Source organism: Panthera leo, chromosome B3, assembly GCF_018350215.1.
Source record: "Panthera leo isolate Ple1 chromosome B3, P.leo_Ple1_pat1.1, whole genome shotgun sequence".
Taxonomy (NCBI): Eukaryota; Metazoa; Chordata; class Mammalia; order Carnivora; family Felidae; genus Panthera; species Panthera leo.
This window is the reverse complement of record NC_056684.1, coordinates 85,768,352-85,792,497: the sequence shown is the minus strand read 5'-3', so window position 1 is coordinate 85,792,497 and position 24,146 is coordinate 85,768,352. Positions and strand designations below refer to the sequence as shown.

At 35.9% G+C, this 24,146-nt stretch overlaps 1 protein-coding gene and 1 long non-coding RNA gene across 3 annotated transcripts in view; both read left to right on the top strand.

Moving 5' to 3' along the window:
• Positions 1 to 24,146, top strand: part of SLC25A21 (solute carrier family 25 member 21) — a 485,962-nt gene that overhangs the window by 253,567 nt on the left and 208,249 nt on the right. The window lies entirely within an intron of this gene.
• On the top strand, positions 1,997 to 24,025 carry LOC122222473. 2 transcript variants are annotated; one of them, XR_006203774.1, is made up of 4 exons: positions 1,998 to 2,038; positions 4,107 to 4,130; positions 19,666 to 19,724; positions 23,987 to 24,025. It is a non-coding gene; the product is annotated as an uncharacterized LOC122222473 (long non-coding RNA). The 2 variants fall into 2 exon arrangements; XR_006203775.1 differs by lacking the exon at positions 4,107 to 4,130 and having other exon boundaries at positions 1,997 to 2,038.

Here is a 24,146-nt window from a genome sequence, read left to right as displayed (position 1 = left end):
AAAAAAAGAATTCATTAGACCTAAAAATCCATAAGTTGTTTTATGGAACATTTGAAAGCAAACATATTCATTTTCCCATATGACTGATTGTAAGTCCTGAATTAATAATTATCAGTAAAAGTTGTTTTCCTAGTACATGGGTAATATGTGACCAATATTTATTGAACAAAAAAGAAATGATGAGTAAATTAACTTTGGTTAATTTTAAATTTCTTTTGGATTAAGTGTCATAACATAATTGCTAGTGCTCCTCCTTTTCTATTTTTGTAACTTTACTGTAATTATCTATGAAACCCAAAGTGCAAGAATGGACTAAAATAATTAAAAGTGGCATTTGTCCCACAGACACTTAAAGGAAGTATGATGGAAAATCACTGCATGAGAATGGCCCAGGTTTTGGTGTTTTTTTGTTTTTGTTTTTGTTGTTGTTGTTGTAGTTGATTTTTTTTAAACACTTGGTACCTTCTCAACATGTGGAATTTCTCTAATAATATTTATATGAGTTTGTTTAGAGATTCTGTTAGGGTAGCTATCCTGATGATAAGGAATATTTAACTTGCCAATAATTTCAGAATGATGTAAATATAAACATAGTTAAAATGATTTGAATTTATATTTAAAATTTTTATTGAGTTATAATTGATGGATAACATTGTATTAGTTTCAGTTGTATAACGTAGTCATTCAGTATTTTATGCACTGTAATGATCACCACAATAAGGCCAGTTCATCCATCACCAAACAAAGTTACAAAACATTTTTTTGTTGTGATGAGAACTTTTAAGATTTACTCTTTTGGTAGCTTTCAAATATGCAATACAATATTACTGACTACAGTCACCATGTTGTACATTATATCCTTATCACCTATTTATTTTATGATTGGAAGTTTGTACCTCTTGATCCCTATCACCCCTTTTACCCACCTCACAATCCCCCTTCTCCTTGGCAATCACCATTCTGTTCTCTGTATCTATTTTGTTTTGTTTTGTTTTTTTATATTGCACATATAAGTAAGGTATTTGTTTTCCTCTGACTTAATTGACTTAGTGTAATACCCTCAAGTTCCATCCATGTTGTCACAGATGGAAATATTTCATTTCTTTTTTTTAAGTAGTATCCCATTATATATATTACTATATATAATTACTATAGTATATAATTTATATATGGGATATAATAATATACAGTAATATATATTACTATATATATGATACATTGCTATATGGACTATATTATTATATTTAGATTACTATAATTACTATATATACTATATAGTATATATATATTATAATATATATATATTATATATAATTACTCTAGTAATTACATATAGCATATAGTGTATATATAGTATAGTATAATAAATATTTAGTATATACTTTGTATATATTCTTTATCCATTCATCCACTAAAGAATACTTAGGTTGTTTCCTTATCTTGGCTATTATAAATAATGCTGTGGGGCACCTGGGTGGCTCAGTCACTTAGCATGTGACAGGTCATGGTCTCACAGTTCGTGAGTTTAAGCCCTCCATCAGGCTCTGTACTGACGACTTGGAGCCTGGAGCCTGCTTTGGATTCTTTGTCTCCCTCTCTCTCTGCTCCTCCCCTGCTCATGCGCTCTCTCTCTCTCTCTCTCTCTCTCTCTCTCTCTCTCTCTCTCTCTCAAAATAAATAAACATTAAAAAATTTTTGTAAATAAATAATACTGCAATGAACATAAGAGTGCATATGTCTTTTTGAATTAGTGTTTTTATTTTCTTTGATAAACACCAAAAAGAATTACTGGATCATATGTAGTTGTATTTTTAATTTTTTTAGTAACTGTCATAGTGTTTTCCATACTGGATGTACCATTTTATATTCCCACCAACAGTGCATAGAATGCCCCCTTTTCTCCACATCCCTGCCAACACTCATTATTTCTCTCTTTTTTTAAGGTTTTATTTTTAAGTGATCTTCTACACCCAACGTGGGGCTCAAACCTACAACCTCAAGATCAAGAGTTGCATACTCTACCAATTGAGCCACTCAGGTGCCCCAACACTTGTTATTTCTTATCTTTGTGTTAAAAGCCATAGTGATATCTCATTGTCATTTTGATTTGCATTTCTCTAATAATTAGTGAGTGATGTTGAGCATCATTCCATATGCCTGTTGGCCATCTGGATGTCTTCTTTTGGAAAATTGTCTATTCGGATTCTTTGTCCCCCCCCCTTTTTTAAAATCAGAATGATTTTTTTTTTGCAACTAAATTGTATGAGTTCTTCATATATTTTGGACATTAGCCCCTTGTCAGATGTATGATCTACAATTTTTTTTCCTATTTGTAGGTTGATTTTTCATTTTGTTGATAGTCTCTTTTGCTGTGCAGAAGCTTTTTAGTTTGATGTAGTCCTACTTACTTATTTTTGCTTTTGTTACCTTTGCTTTTGGAGTCAGAAACCATTTTCGTGACCAAAGTCAAGGAGCTTATCATCTGTATTTTCTCGTAGTAGGTTTTATGGTTTCAGGTCTTAACATTCAAGTTTTTAATCCATTCTGAGTTAATTTTTGTTAGTGGTGTAAGACAGTAGCCTTGTTTCATTCTTTTGCATATGACTGTCCAGATTTCCCAACACTATTTATTAAAGAGACTGTCCTTTCCCTATTGTATATTCTAGTGTCCTTTACTATAAATTAATTGACCATGTATGTGTGGATTTACTTTTGGGCTCTACATTCTGTTTCATTGGTCATTATGTCTGTCCTTATGCCAATATCATACTGTTGTAATTATTATAACTATGTAACATATTTTGAAATCAGGATGTGTGATGCCTCCAGCTTTGTTCTTGTTTCTAAAGATTGCTTTAGCAATTCTGGGTCTTTTGTGGTTCCATACAAATTTTAGGATTGTTTGTTCTATTTCTGTGAAAAATGCCTTTGGGATTCTGATAGGGATTGCATTGAATCCGTGGCTTACATTGGGTAGTATGGATATTTTAACAATATTAATTCTTTCAATCCATGAGCATGGGATATATTTCCGTTTATCTGCGTGTCCAGTTTCTTAAATTATTTTCTTATAGTTTTCAGTGTACTGATCTTTTACCTACTTGGTTAAATCTGTTCTTAAGTATTTCATTATTTATATATAATTGTAAATGGGATTATTTTCTCAATTTCCTTTTCTGATAGTTCATTATTAGTGTATAAGATGTATAAAAATTATGTAACCTGCAACTTTACTGAATTTGTTTATTAGTTCTAACAGTTTCTTGGTAGAGTGTTAAAGGTTTTCTCTCTATATAATTATGTCATCTGGAAATAGTGACAGTTTTACTTCTCCCTTTCTAATTAGGATGCCTTTTATTTTTTTCTTTCCAAGTTTCTCTGGGTGGGACTTCCAATACTATGTTGAATGAAAATGGTGAGTGGGCATCTTTGTCTTGTTCCTGATCTCAGAAGAAAAGCTTCCAGCTTTTCGCTGTGGCATATGATGTTAGCTGTGGGCTTGTCATATATGACCTTTATTATGTTGAGGCATGTTCCTCTCTGCCTACTTTGTTGAGAGTTTTTATCATAAATGGATGTTGAATTTTGTCAAATACTTTTTTCTGCATCTATTGAGATGATCATATGACTTGTATCCTTCATTTTGTTAATGTGATGTATCATGTCAGTTGATTGGCAGATGTTGAATCATCCTGTATCCCTGGAATAAGTTCCACTTGATTACAGCGTATGGTCCTTTTAACGTATAGTTGAATTCAGTTTGCTAGTATTTGCTTGAGGAGTTTTGGATCTATGTTCATCAGGGACATAGTCTGTGATTTTGTGTGTGTGTATATGATGTCTTTGTCTGGTTTTGGTATCAGGGTAATGCTGACCATGTAATATTTGCTTTATATATGTAGGTGCTTGTATGTTGGGTGCATATATATTTACAAATGTTATATCTTGTTGGATTGACCCCTTTATCATTATGTAATGTGTTTCTTTGTCTTTTACTTAGAGTCTTTGTTTTAAAGTCTCTTTTTTTCTGATATAAGTATAGATACACAAGCTTTGTTTTGGTTTCTGTTTACATGTAATATCTTTTTCCGTCTCTACAATTTCAGCCTATGTGCATCTTTACATCTCAGGTGAGTGTCTTATAAGCAGCATATAGATGAGTCTTGTTTTTGTTTTGTTTTGTTTTGTTTTATCCATTCAGACACTCTGTCTTTTGATTGGACAAGTTAGTTCATTTACATTTAAAGTAATTATTGATAGATATGTACTTATTGCCATTTTGTTAATTGTTTTCTGGCTGTTTTATAGTTCCTCTCTGTTGCTTTCTTATTCTCTTGCTCTTTTTCCTCATGATTTGATGACTTTCTTTAGTGTTATGCATCGATTCCTTTCTTACTATCTTTTGTATATCCACTGGAAGTTTTTGCTTTTTGGTTACCACTAGAATCACATATAATGGCCTATATATATAACAGCCTATTTTAAGTTGATAGCAACTTAAGTTTGAACACATTCTAAAACTCTACATTTTAACCACACCCTGCTACAATTTGTTTTTGGTACTACACTTTACATCTTTTCATTTTGTCTATCTCCCACTGGCTTTCATGAGGAGAATGCAAGGTCAGGGCATGCCTGCCTGCTTTCACACAGTGGCTGGAAGGCACAGGGCCAGGGCATGCCCACCCATGCTGTCAAGGGAGAAGGAGAAGGCAAAAATGGCACCTACCAGCACCTCTATTCCCCAAAGAGAGTTCCAACAGTCCCCTGCCCTCCAGAAGTCACTATAATATAGCAAATGAATCTTTTCCTATAGTCTAGGCACTTTTCAAACTGATGCTTTTGTGCTGGCCCCTTGGGTGCATGAGTCTGCATACAAACCCTTTAAGAGAGTATCTCCACTCCATTTGGGACCCTCCATTTCCTTTGGGTCCCCTGTACATGAGCCCCATTGGTTTTCAAAGTCAGATGTTTTGGAGGCTCATCTTTCTGTTGCAGATTTCAAGTGCTGGAGTACCTGATGTGGGTCATGAACCCCTCATTCCTCAGGGAGAAGCTCTGTATTTGTGAGATCTCTCCCAATTGTGTGTCGCTGTATCAAGGGTGAGATTTTTGGCAAGACCACATCTCTGCTTCTCATATCCATGTCAGTGTGGCTCTTTACTATTTGTAATGAAAGAGCTGTGCACCTAGTTTTCACATCTTCTTCAGTGGGAACTATTTCATACGTCACTGGAGATTTAGCGTCTGTGGGAAGAGGTGAGTTCAGGATCTTCCGTGCCACCATCCTGGATCACCACCCCCCCCTCCCATATTTTAAAAAATTATATCATATTCCTGCCACCTGCGTGTGAACATAAAATTTCAAATGGAGCCTGCTTTATAATTCTAAATTTTCCATGGATATTAAACTGTAATTGATACCAGGAATTATTTTACCTGGATCAATAGTTTTTTTGATGGATGTATCTCTGTAGTAGGATAGATATATTGTCTAGAGAACATTTGCCCTACCACAAAGGTAACTAGAACTAGGGGCACCTGGGTGGCTCAGTCAGTTAAGCATCCGACTTCGACTCAGGTCGTGGACTCGCACTTCGTGAGTTCAAGCCGTGTGTCAGGCTCTGTGACACACTCAGAGCCTGGAGCCTGGTTCAGATTCTCCCTCGCTCTCTGTTCCTCCCATGCTCACGCTGTCTGTCTCTCAAAAATAAATCACGATTAAAAAAAACTTTTAACGTAACTAGAAATATGAAGTTCTTAAAATTAACAGTCTCTGGAAGAAATATTAACTGGTTTACTTCTCAAGACAGCAAAACTTCTAAACTTGCTTCTTCAACTACATTTTGTGTGTTTGTGTTTATTTGACTGATTTCCAGAGCTGAAATTAGCAATCAGAAAAGTTTGCAGAACTGACAAAACAAAATATCTTCAGGACATCTTTACAAAATAACAGCTTTTATGGTAGTGTAATTTTGTTTACAGAGAATGAAATTCATTGGCAAGATCTTTACTTTCATTCATCACTATTCTTTGTCTTTTGTCTTTAAATATGTGATATAATAATTTGGTCTGTGGTCTTTAGCAAGGAAACATTTGATTGCAAATCGAGTGTATGTATATGATTCAATCAAAACTTATACTATCTGTTCTTTGGCCTCCTGTGTAATTACCAAAAATTCAGTCCTTGGTATTTCAAGTCTTTGAGTATCCATACCCAAAGACTTGAAATATCCATAAACATACACACACACACACACACACACACACACACACATCACACGTATGTATGTGTGTGTATTGTGTGTATATATTTATATTTATATTTATTTCACACACACCACACACACGTATGTATGTGTGTGTATTGTGTGTATAAATTTATATTTATATTTAATTTATTTCTCCCATTCCACGCTAGGAATACCAAGGAGGAATTTTAGAATTTCAGTAGATACAGGAATTGCTGGGACTTAGGAAATGCCATTATGAAATCCTGACCCCAGAGTAATATATTATTTCAATGTCAGTTTGATATATCTCTTAGCAAGTATTCATACAAAAGTTAAAATATACTTAGAATTCATTCAGTACTTCTAAAACTGGATTAGGAGTTTTTACTAAAAAAGATGGCTCAATAAATATATTATGTTTAAGCATGGATAAAGAAATCTAATGAAGATATAATCTAATAAGCAATTCACTAATTTTTAACATGGAAATAGCTGTTTAAATCTCACTCCAAAGCACTTTAAAGTAAGATATTATACCTAATGGCAAAGTGGATTTAGTAAATAGTTTTGGTTTAAGATTTAGAGAAGACTGGCATCTGAGGTTATAAAACTGATCATGTATCTTCTTTTCTTCTTGAGATAATTATTTCTAGGAGCAATAGGAAGACCATGAACTCTGTTTTGGTGTCTATGGTTGGACTCTATCTCTTTTTAATGTCTTTTTTTCTCTGTTTAGTTACTATCTAGAAGTTCTGACTGATCACATAAAACCTTTTTCACAGAGGAGGGTAGTTAAAAAAGAGAGAGAGAAAGAAAAATTTATGTGTCTTACACTTAAAAGGATCTTTTGGCTTTTCCCTTTACAGCTTCTTTTTCTTCCCCACCATTTGGTGGGGTTTTTTTGTATGTGTGTGTGAATGTTTTTCATTAGTTATTTTAAAGGTAATAAAGATGTGTGACAAAGTTATAGCTTCTGCATTTTTTTCTACTTTTACAGTTGTGTTGGTTTCTGATCATCTACAATGAGAAAGTATGAAATTTATTTATATTAAATTGAAGGTTATTTCTAAAAATGGCTCTAGATTTACACAATTATTGTGGACAATATTTCCCTGCCCTTGGTGAAATCCTCTCTTTAAACTCCTCTGTGTTGGGCTTTCTCATCCTGCAATTCTGAAAACAATTCTGATTCAAGTCCAGCCAATTCCCTAGGTCCAGATCGGGAGTCTGTAGTAAATTTTGTTTTTCAGGAAGGATTTAAATCAACTTGAGGATGATAGCTTTTCAGTAAGTTATTTAGGAAACTGGGGATGTTTGAGAAATAGTTGCTTATCATGTTGAGCTTGGCATTTTGGAGGAAAACCATGGCATCCCACAATCATCCCTTGATCTCTGTAAAGACATGTGATTCTAGGGTGGGTGACCCATGAGTCTGACTAAGTGTAGCAAGGCTGTTTGTGGACATCTGGAGCTCAAAGTATGTCTAACATCTGCTATACTGATGTTAAGATTTTTTGCAACTTTTTTAGCTCAATCTTTATAGTAAATCTTATACACTAAGGAAGCTGGCCTAACCTAAGGAACTTATGGGGCTTTGCATTTTATATTCCTTTTTAGAGAGTGTACTTCTGCATCACAGTCACATAAGGAGCCTTTGTCTCTTCCCCAAAGTCTAGTGCCTTGAACAATGCAGATTGTTCATACACACAAGTGATGCTAAATCACACATCTCAGACCCTGAAAACACTTATAATCATGAAATGGCAAAAAGCAATAAGATTGTGATGCCAGTTTCAGTTTTTCAGATGAGAACATTTAATTTGCTTTTAGTCAGGTTGTTACTGAAAATGAAATCTTCATTTTCCAAAACTTCACCTTTGTCTGTAAATATTTTTAATCTTTTCTACTAATGGTACAATACAAGGTACCTCTTGGCTTTTATATAATTAGCATTATTTTTGCCAGGAACTTAATTATTTTCTTTATAAATAATATTTCACTAATGTTTGACTAGGGACTAGTCAAACCATAATGCCATTAGTTTGCCTCTATAGTTTATGTCTTATTTATATAGCTCTGAATCCAAGAACTGAAGCATCTTTCAGTGCTTTATTGCTACATTTCTTTATTTACTATATTCAACATTACTAAGTTGCCTTCTGTGCGCTATGCATTGTGATAGATGCTAAGGACCAAAATGTGAATAATACATAGATTCTGTTTTTTGAGGAGCTTACATTTTGGTGGGAAAAGGAATACATATGTACAAAATTATTGTAAGAAACAGGATATAAATAACAAATTGTGGAAAAGAGGCTTCTCTCTGTTTAGAGTTGCCCAAGTGGCATTCAAAAGGCAGATAGGAATGTGGGGCATTCTGACCCTTGGTGTCCAGAAGGCCAGGGTCAAACAAGATATGCAGTTACTTTTCTAGGGTCAGAAAACAGGAGATACACCAAGGGAGGGGGTTGAATATTGGAGATGAAGTCCTGGACAAAAGATGGGGTTTAGGTGAATCTTTTCTTATGAGTAGTGGGCAATCAATGAGGCAGTGGAACATCAATATCAGATATGCAAGAAGAGTGAAGAGAAGCTTGAAGCAGAAAAAGCCATAGTGGAGGATATTGTTCAAGTCCACTCAGAAATAAGGAAGGCCTGACATTTGATAAAGACAGTAGAAACAGAGAAAGGAAGAGATTTAAGAGAAATCAAGGTGTGAGAAATCCCACGATTTAGAGGGCTTCTAGGTTGAAAGTGAAGCTTCTGATTTGCATTATTGTGTGTAGGATGGATGGGGGGAGCCAAAGGAGGAGGAGGTTGGTGGTGGGGCTGGGAAGAGAGATGAGAGATTCTGTTCTGGTCAGATTGAGATTTAGATGCTCAAGAGACATTCAGGTGGAACTGTCCAGGAGATCATTTAAAAGCTGGCTCTGAGCCATAGAGAGATCAAATCTAGATAATAGATCTGGAACTCAACAGTTCTTAGGTAGTAGTTATAAGCTAATTACCTTAATTTTGTCAGAGTATGTGCCCACATTTTCAAAATTAATTGAACTGAGTTTATGTCATTTAAACAAAATTCACAATTTATGCCATTATGGCCTACAATCAAACAGCATCTCTTTATGTGTTTTAGTGGAACCCACCAACATATTCACATTATCCACAGTTGTTAAATAGTGAATTTAAATTAAACCTCAATGAAAACTATGTTGGAAATACATTGTGTGTTGTTTGTTTTGTGCTAGAACACTATGAGTAGCTTTGAACTATATATGTGTAAGAAAGAATGAGAAATACTTCTATTTATTTTCCCTGATGGTGGGGTTTATAATACATTAATTTATGAGAAGATAAAGGACAAACAGCTTGAATGAGAAGTGATCTCATGAGACAACATCTGAGCTCTTTTTCATGTCATTTTATGATCCCCAGGATGCTAGTAGCATTGTCAGAGGCCACTTGTATTGACAATAGTCCAGAGTCTTAAATCTCTGTTTTTTAGTTGGTGAAATTTTCTCATATTGCTGAGAATCCAGGAAATGCTATAATCAATTTTTTTTAATCTAAAAGCCACCTTTTATTTCTTTGTTTTCTCAAATCTTACCAAAGTTTTTTAACATTTCTTTTTTATTTCTATAGTCTTTCCACAGATATCCTTATGGACCCACTTCTTACCCGAGAAGTAATGTAGGCAGTAATGTCCTTTGAGCGTATGACTCTCAACTTGATTCTGACAAATTATTTAGAGATGCTGATTAGTTTACACAGGGGCCATGACCTTCAGGAGTTTTGCTGATTTGTCTGGTGGTTACCAGTCATTTTTCAAGGTCAACAAGCAGTGAGAAGGTCAACAGTGCTAAGAGAAGCCATCATATAGTGTGTAACTTGGTTTGAGATAGAATGTTGACCTCTTGTCATTAAAGAGGACATGGGGCAGATCACAGCCAAGGCTGATGCCTAAAAAGTGTGATGATACTTCTAGGGTGTCACAGCAGGAATCTCAATAGCTGTTCAATTAAAGTCAGATGTTCCGGAGGAGAGGGGACGTGGCATGCATTACAATAAGCTGAAGGGCATGATCCTTTCACTTTGGAGGGATAGAGAGTCTTACTCTGATGGCCATGTGGTTCTTAATTAGAAGAGTTTGTTTTCTGACAAGACGAACAATATTAGTTTCTAGCTCCATAGCAAAATGCTCATGGTGGATTTTGTGTGATTATCTTATCTTTGGTTATAGAATTGTCTCTAGCATCTCCTCATCCAATCTTCTCCACCCCTTTTTGCTGTACTCCTGCTGTAATTAAGTTTTGAGAGAGAAGAGAGAGTGTGGGAGTTTGCCCTTGTTAAAGACAGGTTAATTCTAGACATGGCTTTACATGTTGACATTTCCCAGTTAGCTCACAGCTCATAGTAGAATTCTGTTGAAACTGTGCCATGATATACTGCCAGCAAGTGGGAGTGGTGAAAAATACTAGGAAGGCTAGTGACGGCTAAAATAACACAAAATAGTACTGCTGTCATCACCTGTTTCGGCAACACAGCCCTTACCAACAGTGCAGCAAGGAGACCCCTACATATTTGATAGTATATTAAGGAAGAATAGTTAGCTTGCATCATTCTGATCATTTTTAGAGTGAAAAAATAGTTTTTTTTAAAAGAGAAACTAAATAATTTTATATTAAACAAGCTGGCCACTGGATGGTTTACCTACCCCCTTTATTTATTTTTATTTAAAATGTTTTGTCTCTATTATCCCTTTCAGTTTGAAATCAACTTTCAGTTTCTTTCCTTCAGGGAGAAGACAATCAGTCCTTTAAAGTGCTTGCTTTGTGTAATAGCCAAATTTTAGGGAAATATAAATTAAAACCACTTGCTGTGATTAAATTTGAAACTAACAAATACTTCCATGCATGCAACATAACCATTTTTTTTCCTGACATGATTATTTGGTGCAAGATACCCTATTTGTAAAATGTTTGCATTTGGCTCATCATAAAAGGTGTTTTCTTTTTTTTTCTCTGAAAAATACCAATTAGCCCTGATTATGTGTTGTCACTCACTTTATGTTCTTTTTCCAATGCAAAGAAAAAATAAACAAAACACAGAAGTTGGTCTTAAATATCAAAGATCAAACAAGATGAAGAAAAAAACCCCTTACCCTATGGACTCTTGGAAATTAAAATATAAAAGTCTCCTGAAATAGCCCTGCTTTATGTAATGTTGCTGTGAAACACAGGCAAAAGCCTGTTTATATTAATCATCCTTTTCTGTAGCTTCCATTGGCAATCAACTGCTGCATTTCAGCTGTAAGAGCTTACCTTACCAATGTTTTCTGTCACTGGGTAGTACTGGAAAATGTTTTCACAGGCCTCAAATATACCAGATGGAGACTATACTGTCTCCCAAACACTGACAAATCATTTATTAATTTTCGTCACGGTGATTAAAACCAGTCAAGTATAAGGGAATCTGGAAGCAAATTAAACACGTATTTATTCTAAGCTGGAAATTTCCTTAAAGTCTTTCTGATTTGCAGAAAGTTTATGTTCATTTATTCTTGTTCACCTTCTGCCAATGTCAGTGTATTTAGCATTTAGCTTTCAGGTGGAAGATCTGCCTTACAAGAGTTGCTTAGAAGAGTTGCTTATTAAGGGAAACCCTTACATAACTACAACTGTCCCATATTACTGTGACTTCTTATTACATGACCTAGCAATATTCTGCATAATCATATATTGTAAAAACCTAATATTTCTTGGAGTGTGTCTGTCCTTCTTAGAATATCCCTCAAGCTTTACTGTGATAATTCAGAATGTTCTGACCTATCTGATTCTGAATTTCCATGTCTATCAAAGACACACCCACATGGTACTTTCCATTCATTCATACTTAACTTAGTACCTAAGAAAATTAATACTTAGCATTTGCTGTGATTGATTTACTCTGATTACAATTAAATGATCTATAAAAGGTTCTTTTGACAACATACGATTTACGATAGACTAAGGAATCACTTCACTCAGACTTTTTACCCCCTATTTTTCTACCACTAATAATGAAAAGGATTATAAACATCTACTCAAACAACTCGTTCTTATCCTTCCTAAGTCAGTTCAGACATCACTACTTCTACCTCTACTGTAAGGTGTTTATTCTTCCCAAGATACGTTTTGGATTTTAACTATGTAAACAATATAGAAGCTTATATAGTAGTTTTTGTGTTAGGAATTTCTCTCTCTCTTTTTTTTATGTATCATTTTCTGGTCCTTAAACCCATATTGTATAGGTCAAAAGTTTTTTGAAATTGGAAGGAAAGAAATGACTTAAAATAACAAAAACTTAAAGTTTCTCCATTACTTAAAATTACATTATTACTTAAAGTTACATTATTAATATTATCTCTTAATAGAATGAACAGATTTTCTCAGCCATTGGCAGGTGGAAAGGCAACCCAGTGGGTGGCTGCTGGGGAGAGAAGGGAGAAATGTTGCCTTGAGGCCTCCTTCTACCCAGGGATTTATTCTTTCACCAAAGATACTATATGATAAAATCAATTTTTAATAAATAAGTCTTGTTCTGAAAGTCCACACAATCCAGTGTGGGTGGAAGAGAATTAGGAGGTAGATTGGTGAATACAACATTAGAATTCACTGTGATACATTACAAGAGAGCTAAGATGTGCACCTAACTTAACGAGGATAGTCCAAGGAGGACTCCTGCCTAAGAAGGATTACCTTTAGCCAAGCAGAGGCTTAAAATCTTTGCAAATTAACATGTAGGCAAACGTTTACCCACAAAAAAGTTTATGCATTAGACATTAATTTGTGTTTGTATATTAATTTTAAAATAATCTATAGATTTATCTTCAATTTTAGACTACATCAATTCAATGTATTCATTGAATTCAATTTCTAGAAATGGGAGTTTTGAGTGAGACTCATTTTTAATGAGACTGTATATTCAGTAATGCTTTCAGTCAGATTCTAAGGCCTTAACTGCCATAATCAACTAGGATTTTATTAGTGCCTGCTGCCTGTAGAGAGGCACCAAGTGCAGCAGAATGTGGGGCAAGATCTTGGACTCAAGTTAGATGAACTTGAGCCTGGTCAGGCTCTGACGCTTACTAGCCATGACCTCCAGCATGGTTTTTAGTACATCCCCATCCCTCGTACAACCTTATGGTTGTGAGGAGCAAATGTATGCAAACTGCTTGGCATGGTTACTGGTACATAACATTTGTGCAATAAATTTTAACTATTTGTTGAATGAATGAGTAAACATTGTTGTTATAAATTCTTAACAGAGTTAGTGAAATAGGTCTAATCCTTTCTACAAATTGGTTCTTGTGGTAAAACTGAACTTTCTTGGCAATGGATAGGTAGTTTATCAGTTTTTAATTCCCAGGATATATTTTTTATTTAAGATAGATAATAAGTCATGTAGTATACCACATAGAGAAGACACATTTTATAAATATGGATTTAAGACAGTAAGTAGCTATAATAAGCACACAGTAAAGAAATACTCAGTGAGATACATAGAGATATAGACCTAGCTAGCTAGCTAGCTAGCTATCTGTAATGATTTTTTAGGAAGGTAACTGTAGCTCAGGATAGCAAAGTGGTTAAGAGCACAGACTAATTGGGTTTCGTTAAAACAGCCATTTTTATCATGTCTCACAATTCTGCAGGTTGCTTGGACACACATGGGTAGTTCTGCTGGCCTTGATTGGAGTCTTTCATGCAGTTACAATCAAATGGTGGCTGCAGTGGCAGAGATGACTCCCTCACATGGCTGGCTGTTGGCGTAGGCTCTTGGGCAAGACTGGAGAGTCTCTGTTCTCCTTCATATGGCCTCTCCATCTGGCTTAGACTATTCAGCACATGGCAGCTGGATGTCCAAAATAAGTGTGCCAGCTGAGAAAATACCAGTGTGAAAGTGGCTTATTAAGCCTCTGCTTACATAACACATGCTAATGTCTCAGTGTCCAAAATCAGTCATGGGGTGAGCTTGGAGTCAATGGGAAAAGGCATTCCACCAGGACCGGAATGCTGGGAGGTATAGTTGATTGGTGACCACCAAAGTAATAGGGCACAACAGGGTTGGATCCCAACTCTGCCTCTTAATAGTTGTGGGGGCTTGGGAAGTTATTTCTCTTCCCTGTGCCTCAATCTTCTCATTAATAAAGTGGGGAAAATTTGGTATTCTCTTCAGAGTGCTGCTGTGAATACTTTTGTCAGCAATGAGTTAATGAATGAATTAATACACAAAATATGTGCAACAGCTTTGATATATAAAAGCACTGAAAGTAAGCTAGTTTTAATAGTGGTGATGATAGTAATAGTTGTAGTAAGAGTAATAGAATTATTATTAGTAGAAGCAGCAATAAAAGTAAAAAAAGAAATATCATTTTAGGAATAGAGTACAGCTTCACGACAACTGCTGATTTAGTTTCACAAGAGCTTTTAAAATCTCTAGTATGTTGATTTTTAGAAAGCTAACAGGTTGGGTTTGGTTTCCCTTTGATCATATTGAAAACTAATAAAATTTTCCTCACAGTTCAGGGGCTAGAAAACACACACTGAAAGATACATACAATTCATTTAGAGAAGCAAATCAGAATTTACAAAATACAATAAAAGGATCTTTGATTTAAGGAATTAAAGAGCTCTTCCCGGTTCAGTTAAGAGTTTTACAGATCATTAACTACTTGACAGGTCTGTTCAATAAAGAAATGACTATAATTCCAAAATAAGCCACTAATGAGTTTTTAACACCTCCAAGGTACTTCTTAGGAAAGTACCACAAATAGAGGCTAAGAAATAATTAATATTTTTAGAGATATACCCCCTGGGATCAAAAACATCTACTCAATCACCCCAGGCGATAATCTCCAAATTATTTCTCAATTCCCAATCAACTTCTAAGTATCTTTAATCCCTTTCTCTCCATCCCCGTCACCACTTCCCAATTTCATGGACTAATCTTTTTTTCATCCCTATTAATGTAAATCTTCTAACTGGGCTCATGAATTTGGTCTCTCTGCATTGTAGTTCTGCTGCCAATGTTCTCTTTCTGAAAACAAAGATGAGATCTTGTCACTACCCCACCATCTCTCATCTTCCAACACTTTGAGACTTCTTATTTCATACCTGTAAGGTCCAAACTGCTTAGCAGGATGGTGAAAGCTCTATTTTGATACTTAGTAAATGCTTAATAAGAGGCTGTTAAATTAAAGAATGTCCCAACTTGGGGTCTATCATAATCTATTTATGGAGAAGTGCCTGTCAGGTTCTTGAAATAGGAATGACCCTAAGGTCCCTAGACTTACACTTGGATTGCCTGCTAGCTTTTATGAATATTTAAAGTGAAATAAGTAGTATCTCAGTTAATCTACTAGCTACGCTTCCTCAAATAAGAGCATTTGACAGTCTGATACACCTGAATAATTAAGAGTGGTACTTATATACCTTTACCATGTGTGATCACAAGTTCTGTATAGGAGCAATGGCACCCTCCATTAAGGCTATGATTTGCATAGTAAAAACTTGATAAAGCAAACTTGAATTCGCTGGAATGGTATCATTGTTTGTATTTAGCTAGGAGAGTTTGTGTTATGCTTCCACTTTAAAAAATCAGTGTATTTTCTTGTTTTGTGATGTGATTAATTGTTAGTAGCTTATTTGATGGCTTGCCAAATGTAGTAAGGGCACTGGACATTTGTTTGCTAATCTGTTTACAGGAGAGAGAAACCTTGTGGAGTTTTTTTGATGACTGTGTTCTTATTAACTTCTTTTAAAACATGCTTAACTCATATAGTCTCTGTCACCAGTAATTTTTCTTTTTTGCAGTAGAGTTCACTCTGTTTTCTCTGAAATTGTGTCCTGAATGAAAAAACCCGAATTTAGAATAACACTGTTCATATGCCAGTGCCTCCTAAAAATGGGGGGTTGGGTGGTGAGAAATTGCCAAATACTGTGGGGTGCCATGGAGCACTGAGACTGTGAGCTTGGGTTTTTTTTATTTAAAAGACAAGTGCAGATTAATATGGCTTGCTACAATAGGCAGGGATGAATAGAAGACTGATATAAAAACAGAAGAATCATGTCAGGGTGTTGGTATTCTTTGGGGTTTTGTCCTAGTCCCTCTTCTTACTTTCAGACTCACCCTGAAGAGTGTTATCCCCTCCCATTGTTTCCATGGCCACCCACATGTGCATGGCTCACAAATGTGTATCATCCCACTTGGATGCCTAGCAGCCCCTCACCTTCAACATGTCCCTAACTGAACTTGTCATTCTCCTCAGAGCTGCTCTTCAGTGAATGGTTCCATCGTCCATCATCCTCAGGTCTCATATATCTCTCCCTCCACCTCTCTTATTCCTAACATCCAATCCATCCTTTTCTCCACTTCCCAAGTGTCCCTCAAGTGCCGTGCCTTTATTTCTACCCTTTTAGATATTACATCTGTTGTCTGGATGATCCAATAGCCTCTTCCCTGGCACCCTTGCCTCAACCATTATCCCAACCCTAATCCATCCTTTCTGTTGTAGCCTGATGCCAAAAAGCAAATAAATTGATTATGTGAGTTACTCCCCCTCTTAAATCTTTTCATTGGCTTCTCATGTTCCCTGAGATAAATTTAATGTTCCCTAACTTAGCTGAAGATCCTCCAGTGTCTGGCTATATCCTATGTAACTCTCCATCCCTATTTCACAGCACCCTCACTCCATGCTCCATCCTGCACTATCTAGAATGGTAACTGCTATACACATATGGCTATTTACATTTAAATTAATTAAAAGGAAACAAAAACAAAATATCATTTCTTCAGTCATAATAGCCACATTTTGTATGCTCAGTAGCCACACATGAGGCTAGTGGCTGCCATGTGGGATAGCACGGATTATAAAATGTTTCCGTAATTGCAGAAAGTTTTATTGGAGAGCCTTGTGTTGAAATCCTTTCATTTCCCAGAGCTTTGCCTTCTTCTCTCATTTATACTCTTTTTTATCCTTTGCCTGGAATGATTTCTAATTATTCTTTCCTCCCATCAATGCCTTGTGATTCCCCACCATCATTTTTTAATAGACTTTATTTTTTTAGAGTGTACATGAGGAAAAGATACAGAGGATTCCCATATACCTTCCGCTCCTATACACACACACAACACCTCCCATTATCAACATCCCCCACCAGAGCAGTACTTTTGTTAGAATGGATGAACCTACATTGATGCATCATTATCACCTAAAGTCCATAGTTTATATTAGGGTTCACTCTTGGTGATGTACATTCTATGATTTGTAACAAATGTATAATGACATGTATCTATTGTTATAGTATCATAAGGAGTACTTTCACTGCCCTAAAAGTTCTCTGTGACCTACCATCATTTTTTACATATCACTCAACTTCTCTAAAATTCACTCTTCATCTGCTAACAAATCAAGTCCAAATTAGACTGCAAAGCTTTCTCGTATCTCCCTCCTCTGAAGTCCTATGAAATTACAGAGTTGAATATAAAGTAACCAGGACTTTTTAAACTGGAGAATAAATCAGAATTTATTCACAGTGTTGAATATTGAATAGTAGCTTATTTCAAGGCACTGCCTTAATCAAAATATTTTTTTGGATACCCACTCTTGGAATTCTCTTCAGAAATAATTTGTCTTTTATAAAATGATTTCATTAATATGTGGTGACATTTCTTTAGGTATCAGTCTCTGTATTCACTATTCTTGGTTCTATCTGATACTCAGTTCTTTCCAGAAATTGAATCTGTCTTCAAAATTACAACTTTAGGTGTTTAAAAGTTATATACAACAAGGGAATCCCATAGAATCCAAAAAAGTTTTTAAACCTTGGCAATACCTTTTTCATGTTTATAGGCAGTGAAGGTGACAGCTTTGAAAAGGATCACACTCACTCATGTTGGTTAGTTCTGATATGTTTGTTTAGAAACAAATAAACCAAAACCTATAGGCTATGGTATCATTCCTTCTCAGATGTTTACAGGTAACTTGATGATTACCTGGTACGTTGCATTGTAAAGTTGAATCTATTTTCAAATTTTAATTAACGTTTTTTTGTTTATGTATTGTACCTCAAAGTACTTGATAAAAACTCCTTGAAAGTAGACTCTTAATCATTTTTAATGTTTTCCATGGCACCTCAATTACTGCCAACAATAGTTAATAAATAATTAATACTTTGCAGTTTCCACAGCGTACCTAGAAATATGATCCCCTATTTCCTTACACAGTCCTGTAAAGTAGGCATTTTTCCTATAATCCCCAACCTCTAGTCAAAAGAAAGTGGAGGTTGGGGCATGGAGTGTGCCATTCTGGGCCTATATGAAGTAAGCTAACAGGCAGAAACAGGAGCTATCTGATCACTTTGGGATTTATAGAGGATACAGTGGCTTTTCCTTTATCCATGCTGGTGATGCATTTTTAAGGGGCCAATGTAGGCCCTTAACAGCCATTTTCCTACTGCTGATACAGGGTACTGACCTACCAGAACCCATACCTTTCATTCACTCATCCATGCTTTGTAACCATGTTGGCCATCAACAAACAGTGCAACTTCACTGATTTTTCAGTAGTATGTGCTCAATTTTTTTTTGTTTTGATTTAAATATAAATCTTAACAGGATTCTCTCAGAGGCTGGGTTTTGGGGGTATTTTTTTCTTAGATATTTCTGGGACTTTTCAATATGTGGAATGAACATGTATTGCTCTTAAAATTAGAAAACTGATGGGGCGCCTGGGTGGCTCAGTCGGTTGAGCATCCAACTTCGGTTCAGGTCACGATCTTGCGGTTTGTGAGTTCGAGCCCCACGTCGGGCTCTGTGCTGACAGCTCAGAGCCTGGAGCCTGCTTTAGATTCTGTCTCTCTGTCTCTGTCTCTCTCTCTCTGCCCCTCCCCCACTCATACTCTGTCTCTCTCTCCTTCAAAAATAAACATTTAAACAAATTTTAAAAATAATAAAATTAGAAAAACTGAGCGCCTGCATAGCTCAGTTGGTTGAGCATCTGACTCTTGATTTCAGCTCATGGTCATGATCCCAGGGTAGTGGGATCGAACCCCGTGTCAGGCTCCATGCTGAGCATGGAGCCTGCTTCTGATTCTCTTTCTCTCTGCCCGTCTTCCCCACTCACGTGCACTGTCTCTCTTTCTAAAATAAAAAATTGAAATAAAATTAGAAAACCTTATTTTTTTACTTGAGTCATTTAGATTTTAATAGCATCTTAAAAACAAGAATAGTTAAAAAATTTTTGAGAAGTCAAATAGTGGACACTGTAGGAGTATTGTTCATTTCTCTCAAATCATAGCAGAGTAAGTATTGCATTTCACTTCTCACATGTTAACTTTTATAATCTGATTATCTACCTCTACCTCTTTATAACAAATGACTTTATTTTCAGTGTGAGAAAAGACTTGCTACTTTACGATGGAAACTCCAGGTGACTTCTATATATCCCAGGTAACTCCGCATTTACTGTGTTCTTCTTCCACATCACTCACTCTTTCCTAAGTCACACCCTGAACATTCCTCCCGTTTTTTTAAATTCATATATAATTTGAGACATATCCATTTCTCAGGTTTGGCGACAGTTCAGGACCAAGGGACAAGGTCACAGAGATTATAGACTGTTGAATGTGTGACAAGGCGGCTCATAAAGAATCTGGTCAGATGTCCTTCATTTGCCTGTAATTAACTACAGCTGCTTTTTATGTTGCGAGCTGATCTTTGATCTGCTTTCCCCTTCAGACCTCTGTGCACAAGGTAGTTAAAAACAAACTAGGAGGCCAATTTTAAAGACAAAAAAAAAAAAAAAGAAAAGAAAATCCCTTCGGGGTAATCAAGTGACAGTTGAAGCAGCCATAAGCTGTTAGCTTTATTCATTAGAGAACTTTAAACATGTCAAGAAATAGAATAATGTCCCTGCTATTAGATCAGCCTCAACAATGAAGATTACAACAGCCTTGGGACGCATGAGTGGGCAAACTTTTTGTGAAAACAAGTTTATTGAGGAGCATTGTACTATAGTGGCACAGAATCTAGCTTACACAGTTTCATAGCAAGAATATTGGTTCAATATGCATCGAGAAAGTTGGCCCTCTAGGAGTGGCAGATTTACAGTGCAACCTTGCTCTAACCCAAATGGCCCCTGCAATTAGGTTAAGAAAAACTTCCTACAGGTTCTACCGCTCGAGTGGATGGCCTCTGTTACACCACATCGCTCTTGCCGAAACATTTACAATAGTGCATGATCCAGCATAAATTTTAGTTTGGTAATAACCATGTAAATCTTGAAATCTTTCACAGGTTTATGTAATTGATATGGTCTTCTTCTGAATCAAAATTCTAATGTCAATATCAACAATCTTAAAAATAGAGCATTCGTTAGAGCAAATAATCTTGGACTAGAGTTTAAGAACTGTATCGAAAGAGGGTCAATTCTAATCATATCTAAGTGGATTCCCTGGTATCATTTTTTTCTTCTTTATCGTAATCTGTAGCAGCCTACTCATTATTTGGGGGCTCTTAATAACATGAAAGAATATTTGATTTAAAAGGGAGTACATCCAGAACTTCCCAAACCTTAAATTTTCACCATGCATTTTCAATTTTCAAAGTGGCTCTTCCTCCTAGTAAGTTCCAGAGAAAAGTCAGCCTTATGATATCTCTTGTCACCTACAAAAATTAAGAGAAACAGACACCTTCCTATATTTCATATTTTTCTTATTCTTAAAAGTGACATTTTTGCTCAGGTCAAAATTAGGAGGCTCTTTCAGTTGCTGATTCATGTCAAGTTCTTCCAAATGATATGTTAGCAATCCATTTATTCCTTTATACCTAATTGATTTGTACAAGCTTAAATTATGAGTGAGGGTCATGACTTTCCATTGGATAAACTTATGGCTTTTCCCCAATCACATCACTTACCTCTTTTTTGGATCTTGTAATCATGTTGTGTGCCTTGCCCTTCAATATTCCTTTTAGAGGATGTTCTTTCAATGAATAAGAATTTGCTAATCTGAAGAGCCGTATGTGTGGAGAATATACTTTGTCCTTTAATACCTGAATGTTTATTCTAAATATTCCATGTTTGAGGTTTGAAAGAACTTTCTAAGAAGAAAAAGAAGGGGAGGTGACACCTTATTTTATATATTTTCAAAACAGAATGATTATACTCAGTTAATCATATATGATTTAGACTTCATATCTATAGGCTAGAGACACTTATGTGGCCAAACAAGGGAAGCAGGAGGGCCAGATTCAACAATGGGATACAGGGGGCACATGTCCCTGTACTCAGCTCTGGCTAGTTGTTGTCTTGCAGAAAGGTGACTCAGGGATGCGAGATATTTCAGTTTTTCAGGTAACCTGAAATCTGATTTTTTTTATGTGAAAATTCCTGATTTCTAAATGTTGACAACCAACTCATTCTTGAAAGAACACTGTGTGAACTGAACAAAACACATCTGTAGACTATTTTCTGGAGGTAGTGCCTCAATCTTCTTTTCAATGCTTATTGCTTGGGCAAGCTATGACATGGTTTTCAAAAAGTAGATAGAAGATTTTGAGTTCCTTGTGGATGATACTGTGTAATCAGAAGTGTGCACACAAACTGATAAAAAGAAATAATGGCATCAAGGTTAGGAATAGCAAATGCTTATATAGTGATGACTTATAGTCTTTCACGCTCTAATGGATCCTCAGAACACGCAGTAAGGCCAATAGGACCATTATTTTTATTCCCATCTTATAGAGGAGGAAATTGAAGCTCGATGAGTCCTTATTTCAAGGACACAGAATCTTTAGAGAAATTGTTGAAAGTCATGGATTTCTCTTGTCATAAAAATGAACACTAAAAAAGAAAAATTTAGCATGTAATTTCTAGGAATTCGTGGACACCTTCCTCTTTCCAAAGTTCAACCACAGGTTAAGAACCCCTGGAATAAGTGATCTGTGAAACTTGATACAGAGCTCAAACAGAGATTTTCAGAGGTGTGTGTGTGTGTGTATGTGTGTGTGTGTGTGTGTGTGTGTGTGTGTGTGTGTGTTTCTACTACATGCTTCCCTCCTTAGAGAAAGGCACAGTTGAGACAGCAGCCAATAGAGTAGAGCCTTCCCAGGCTGAAAAGCCATCTGCAATTCCATCCCTGCCCCCCCGTCCCCACTAGAATGACTAGATTCTGAGATGAGGCTGGAACTGGGGAGGATGCCATCAGTAGTACAGCCGGAACCTTCACCATCATGGTCTCTAGAACACTTCTCAGGGTTATCTGAGAAGTTTCAGAGTTACAAATAGTGATAGCAGCAAGAAGAGTAACCACTGTTTATCCCATGATTATACTATGTCAGACACTGTGCTGAGTGCTGAAGTCAGTACAGTTTGTGCCTCCATCACACAGATAAGAAATTGCTAAACCAAGATTATCATTCAGACTCTGCATCCAACACTGTTAACCACTCTAATTCTGCCTTTCCTTCTGGAATGAGCATATGGAGGAGATGGACGTGCAGGGGAGGATCCTTTATTCCATAATTATTCTTAAGATACATGATAGTATGAAAATTCCTGAAAGGTCCATTGATTTTCCTTCTAAGACACAATGTTGTTGGTTTTCTTTTTTCAGGTAGTATGGCTTTTTAAAAAAATACTGGGCATTTAAGAAGGTAAAGGAAAACCCAATTGTACCCAGTTTAGTGGAAATTTCATATGTATCAGTCGTTGCTAAACCCCTGTTATGCTGCCTAAATCAGTGATAATCTGTGTATCTTCCATGTCTTTTAAAGGCCAGACAGACCAAATTTATCTACAACCCAACTAAGTGTGCAGTATTTCCAAATACTTCAGGAAATAATACATTGCGGATTTTATTTCTTCACTTTTCGCACATGGTATTATATGTGTCATGTAAAATGTGATACTTGCCAAATTAAAATGAGCATATGCCAAACACGAACAGCTTACACAAGATACAGAGTGTAAAACTTTTTATTTATGTGGAAAACCCCAGTAATCAAGAGTATATCCCCTTAACAGAAGTGCATAACTTGTAATGAGTTATGCAAACTGGTTGTTAAATGAATAATCTTGGAGTTCATGGAATTTGAAGAATTTTTTTAAATGTTTATTTATTTATGAGAGAGAGAGAGAGAGAGGAGGAGCACAAAGAGAGGAAGAGAGAATCCCAGGCAGGCCTCATGCTGTCAGTGCAGAGCCTAACGTAGGGCTTGATCTCACCAACCTGTGATATCATGACCTGAGCCAAAATCCAGTCAGTCGCTTAACCGACTGAGCCCAGGCACCCTCAAAGAATGTTTTTTAGGCACACAGTGTACGGAAGGCTAATTTGCTATATGGATGATACTTGAAATAGAAGTGTAAGCTTCAAGTGAACATCCAAAATGGAGAACTTGAATTTTTAAAATATTTCAATGTTATTTAAGTGACAAGAAATATAAATAGTAAAATAAATTTTCTTGGGAGTTATTTCTACTTAAAATTTTTTGTTTAGGTTTAAAAGCAGGATTTTATATTAGAAATCCAGTCTAAGCACAGCAAACTGTCATCATTTGTTAAATACAGTTCCCCACTAGCTGGTATTTTATGGTTTCTTAAAGCCAGGCAAGATTCTGAAAGAACATAATTGCTTTGTCTTAGAATTAAATGTATTTTATAAAATTCTATTTACTTTAATTTTTTTAACCTTTATTTATTTTTGAGACAGAGAGAGATAGAGCATGAACGGGGCAGGGGCAGAGAGAGAGGGAGACACAGAATCGGAAGCAGGCTCCAGGCTCTGAGCCATCAGCCCAGAGCCCGACGCGGGGCTGGAACTCACGGACCACGAGATCATGACCTGAGCTGAAGTCGGACGCTTAACCGAT